Genomic DNA, 5,750 nt, shown 5'->3' with positions numbered 1-5,750 from the left:
TAAAAATTAGCTGGGTGTGGTGGGACACTCCTGTGGTCCTAGCTACTTGGGAGGCTGAGGTGGGAGGATAACTTGAGCCTGGGAGGCTGAGTTTGCAGTGAACTGTGATGGTGATCATACCACTGCACTCCAGCTTGGGTGACAGAGTGAGACTCTGTCTCAGAAAAAAAAAAGAAAGAAAATTATTTATTTCATTGGATTTTTAGTTTGTAAGTAGACTTTTAATATAAATTGTCTTATAATTAAAAATCACAGTCTTATATCTTCTTACTGTTTATGTCTTTCATCTTTTTTGTTAAATTCAAATTTTCCAAAAGCATGTCTAATTCATTATTTTTAACTGGTCAAGTTTTTGTGAGTGTGTGTGTGAGTTTGTCATTAATTCCTTCCTTCTGCTTTCTTTGTAATTTTTTTTGTTCTTATTTTACTGGCTTCTTGAGTTCATTTATCTTCAGATTTTCTTGACTAAACATTTTCTTTAAATAACCTTTGGCCTGAATCTCCAGGTTTTTATATATGTCTGTCATTGCTATTAATTTGGAAATTAACCCATAATAGTTTGTTCCAGATTAGATTAGCTCTTTAAACGAGGAGTTACTAAGAAGAGTATTTAAAAAAATTTCTAGACTGGGCATGGTGGCTCATGCCTGTAATCCCAATACTCTGGGAGGCCTAGGTGGGAGGATTGTTTGAGGCCAGCAATTCAAGACCAGCCTGGAAACATAGCGAGATCTTGTCTCAAAAAAAATTTTTTTTCTAAGACATATTTCTAGTAACAAATATATTTATATTTTGAAGATATATGCTTTATTAATAAATATGTTTCTGTTTCTAAGATAGTTTTGCCTTCCCTTTCTAATTAAATTGCATTCTATTCAGTGAATGTGTCCTGTATGATTTCAGCTTTTTGGGTTTATTAGGCTCTTCATTATGGCCTAATAAATACAAAGAAAAATATTTGGAATTTGCATAGTCAACTGTTAACAATGATTAACTCTTCGGAGGGGAATGAAATTGAAAGGCAGAGACAATGAGGAGAAGCTTTTTGCTTGTTTTTATTTTGTTTGCTTTTGATTGTTGGGAAGTTTTTTTACTGTAAGAATTAGCTCAAGTATAATGGTTTTCTTTTTCTTTTTTTTTTTTTTGCATGTAGCTGACCAGCCTACCAGGTCTTTTATGCAGTTCGACATACAAGGTGACAGCAAGGTGAGACAAATGAAGTGCCAGTTTGGGTGCCTCCATCTCCCTCCCCTGGATCCTGATCCAGTGACTGCCAAAACCAGAAGGAACTGGGGTAGGGTTCTTGATCATGGGGAAGGCTGTTGTGGTCCGCCTGGTAGATGGGAAAAGGAAAAGATTTCACTTCTTCACAATTTGAATGACATCCTTGTCCTCCAACATATGGTCTTTACCCACTTTCTGAGGATTGTGTTTCACAGAGAGACCCCAGACCAGAGCATATTTAAATTCTTTGATAAGATTTTTGTGAATCTTCATGCAGAAATCCCCACTGTGGTCCTGGAGTAAGGAAGCACCACTGGGGATGTGTAACCTGGTAACTGGCCTTTGGGTTTGGTGTAAATTCTCACTAACTTCAGATAGTCCCAGATCTTTTCCAATAGGTCATCAAAATTCCAGTGGTGATGGGCAGAGATGGGTACACAGTGAGGCACCTTATAGTGCTATCCAATTCCTCAATGGAGATTTGGTCAATCTTATTTAACACATAGATACAGGGGATATGAACTGTTTCCTTCCACCACATCAATGAGGTCATCAGTTGTAGCATCACTACGTAGAGTCACATCGGCATTATGAATCTTGTGTTCGGCCAGAATGCTCTTCACAGTTTCAGCATCCAGCTCACTCTGTGGGCAAGTGGCTGTGAGATTAATGCCTCCCTTGTCCTTCTTCTTAAAGCCAATGTTGGGGGGTGGTGGTTGCTGTTCAAGTGAATGCCAAAGCCTTCCAGCTCATTTTCAATTATCTTCTTATGTCCCAAAGGTTTCAGGACATCCAGAAAAATCAGGATCAAGTTACAGGTTTGGGCCACTGCAATGACTTGATGACCTCTACCTTTCCCATCCTTGGCACCTTCAATAATACCTGGGAGATCCAGGAGCTGGATTTTGGCACCTTTGTATCTGATGACACCAGGCACAGTGGTCAGAGTAGTGAATTCATAGGTTGCCACCTCAGAATATACCCCTGCCAGGTTACTAAGCAGTGTCGACTTCCCCACAAATGGAAAACCAACAAATCCAATTCAAGCATCGCCTGTCTTGGCCACATCAAAACCTTCTCCTGGACCTCCACCACCACTGCCCTTTGGAGTAATGAGTTCTCGATGAAGCTTAGCAAGACGAGCCTTAAGCAGCCCTAGGTGGTGTGCTGTGGCCTTGTTGAGTCCGAGCCATCTCGACTTCTATCTCCATGATCTTAGCTAAGGTGCTGCTCATCGTGGCGAGTACCCTGTGGCCTCCACACTGACTGTCTCCCTTCACACACCAGCGGGCAAACTAGCTCAAGTATAATGGTTTTCAAAAGTAACTCAATGAACTTGGGAGTGTAGGCCTCGGTACAGCGGCCCACAGACCCTTGAGAGCACCATTGTATGACAGCTCTTCACGGAGAGACACCGCCTTTAAAAACGCGCTTAGGGCCGGGCGTGGTGGCTCATGGCTGTAATCCCAGCACTTTGGGAGGCTGAGGCGGGCAGATCACAAGGCCAGGAGTTTGGGACCAGCCTGACCAACATGGTGAAACCCCGTCTCTACTAAAAACACAAAAATTAACCAGGCGTGGTGGCGTGCGGGTGTAATCCCAGCTACTCGGGAGGCTGAAGCAGGAGAATCGCTTGAACCCGGGAGGCGGAGGTTGCAGTGAGCCGAGATTGCGCCACTGTACTCCAGCCTGGGCAACAGAGCAAGACTCCATCTCAAAAACAACAACAACAAACCAAAAACAAAACAGAAAAACACGCTTACTTCCTACTGGCTTTACAGTGGTGAGCATTACCTAAGCACCTAACTTCAGGCTTTGGGGTGAAGAGAGAGAAACACACAGTCTGGCCTTCCAACAACTCGCAGTGTGGGTGGAGAAACGTAAGAAAACAAGCCATTGCGATAATTAGCCATCACCGCCATCATGACCTTGTGCCTGGAGGAGCTGTCCCTGGAATCTGTCTAGGGAAGCTCCAGGGCTGGCTCCAGGAGACGGGGAGGAACTGGCTGGCCAGAGACAGGGGCAGTAGGGTTGTCAGATTTAGCAAATAAAAACAGAATGCCCAGTTAAATTTGAATTTCAGATGAACTTTTTTTTTAGTATAAAATGTATAATTATGTCCTATGCAATGTTTGGGATGTATTTATACTAAAAAATTCAGTCGCCCCACCTGTGGCTTTAGGGCCGACTTCTTCAGGAAGGGAAAACGAAGAGCACAAGAAGGTTTGGTGCAAGAGGATGGGTTCGCTTCCGGACATGTATGGGGAAAGGGGGCCAGTGGCCACGTGACTGGAGATGTGGGATTCCAGGCTGCAGGATGTCAGGGCTGGGGCTTTAGGGGCGAGGCCTGGGGTCCGCGGTGGTAGGATGTGATGGGATGTGCCCTGTGAGGAGGCTGCAGGCGGTCGTACATGGCAGTTGAGTGGGATGGGTAGGGTTCTTTCCTTGTTCGAGAAGGCAGGGTGTGTCTGAGCAATCCCGTTTAGAAAGATCGACTCCAAGTAATTTAGACGAAGAAACCTCTGGAGCTGGACGGATCCCCCAGGGTGCGCCGCGCCTGGACTGGGAAAGGTCCCCGGACACGCGGCGCAGGGGAGGGCCAGGCCGCCAGGGGGCGCTCTCGGCGGGCGGGGCGGGGGTCCCAACCCTTGGTGTCTCCCAGGCAGCTTCGCAACAGCCCTGCTGGATTAGGCCCCGATGAGCGAACTGAAGCCCGGGTGGGGAAAGGGCGGGAGGGCTTGAGGGTGTCACCCAGGCGGGTCAGTTGCTGTTTTTAAAAAAATTATTTTCATTTTTTTTATAGGGAAGGCGGGGTGTCTCGCCATGTTTCCCAGGCTGGCCTTGAACTCCTGGACTCAAGCGAGCCTCCGCCTCGGCCTTCCAAAGTGCTGGGATCACCACCGCGCCCAGCCAGTTTTGCAGCTTTCTAGGCTGCCCCCAGGCCCTTGCCATCCTGCCGCGTGAGCCAGGCTTGGGCCTGTGGAGAGGGCTCTAGGTCACCTGGTGGCTGCCCTTGTGTCTACAGCCGCCTCTTCCTGTGACAAAGCTGCCTCTTTGTCTTCCAGGTCCCTTCTCTAGTTTTCTACCCTACTCTAGAAGAGGGTGAGTATTGGAATATAGATGAAGCTGTCACCCTTCCAAACTCTGGGGGGTGACTCCCTCCCTCCTCTGCTCACAGGTGCCTTCCAAGACCAGACTCCAGTGCTCAAACCAGAGCTGACTTTTGAAGGAGCAGGGCAGAAGAGGACTCTCAGACACCCCTCCTCTTCTCCAGGGCGAGCGCATACATGTGCTTTTGTCCTCATCCCTGCCATAGGAAGGGGCCCACCAGGTGTGACCCGGCTTTCCAAGGCTTCTGGCCATAAAAGGCCAGGGGTGGGAATAAAGCAAGAAAGAGATGAGACTCCACACTTGTCAGGGGGAGCCCCTCAGCTCTGTAACTGGCACTGCTAACTCCCCTGCCTCCAGTCCCTCTCTACTGCTGCTCTGCCAGCCTGTGCTGGGTCCTCCACACCACTGCACTTGTCACTCCCCTGCTCAATAATCTGTGATGACCCCTATTGTTAACTGAAGCATTGCTTGTATCAAGAATCTCATTCTGTTCATATCCCAGACACTTCTCAAAAGAAGACATTTATGCAGCCAAAAGACACATGAAAAAATGCTCATCATCACTGGCCCTCAGAGAAATGCAAATCAAAACCACAATGAGATACCATCTCACACCAGTTAGAATGGCAATCATTAACAAGTCAGGAAACAACAGGTGCTGGAGAGGATGTGGAGAAATAGGAACACTTTTACACTGTTGGTGGGACTGTAAACTAGTTCAACCATTGTGGAAGTCAGTGTGGCGATTCCTCAGGGATCTAGAACTAGAAATACCATTTGACCCAGCCATCCCATTACTGGGTATATACCCAAAGGATTATAAATCATGCTGCTATAAAGACACATGCACACGTATGTTTATTTCGGCACTATTCACAATAGCAAAGACTTGGAACCAACCCAAATGTCCAACAATGATAGACTGGATTAAGAAAATGTGGCACACATACACCATGGAATACTATGCAGCCATAAAAAATGATGAGTTCATGTTCTTTGTAGGGACATGGATGAAATTGGAAATCATCATTCTCAGTAAACCATCGCAAGGACAAAAAACCAAACACTGCATGTTCTCACTCATAGGTGGGAATTGAACAATGAGAACACATGGACACAGGAAGGGGAATATCACACTCTGGGGACTGTTGTGGGGTGGGGGGAGGGGGAGGGATAGCATTAGGAGATATACCTAATGCTAAATGATGAGTTAATGGGTGCGGCGCACCAGCATGGCACATGTATACATATGTAACTAACCTGCACGTTGCGCACATGTACCCTAAAACTTAAAGTGTAATAATAATAAAAAAAAAAAACGGGAAAAAAAAAATAATCTCATTCTGTTTCTCCCTCCACTGGGGTGTGCGCCTCTTGAGGGCTGTATCCTCAGCATCAAGAATACTTGACCCTGG

General features: G+C 46.3%; 1 pseudogene; it reads right to left on the bottom strand.

The window, feature by feature from the left end:
* Positions 1-1,338: 1,338 nt before the first annotated feature.
* Positions 1,339-2,459, bottom strand: LOC129030414 (developmentally-regulated GTP-binding protein 1-like; annotated as a pseudogene).
* Positions 2,460-5,750: the final 3,291 nt, after the last annotated feature.

The sequence above is a fragment of the Pongo pygmaeus genome, chromosome 12 (assembly GCF_028885625.2).
Source record: "Pongo pygmaeus isolate AG05252 chromosome 12, NHGRI_mPonPyg2-v2.0_pri, whole genome shotgun sequence".
Taxonomy (NCBI): Eukaryota; Metazoa; Chordata; class Mammalia; order Primates; family Hominidae; genus Pongo; species Pongo pygmaeus.
This window is presented reverse-complemented; position numbering and strand designations above follow the sequence as displayed.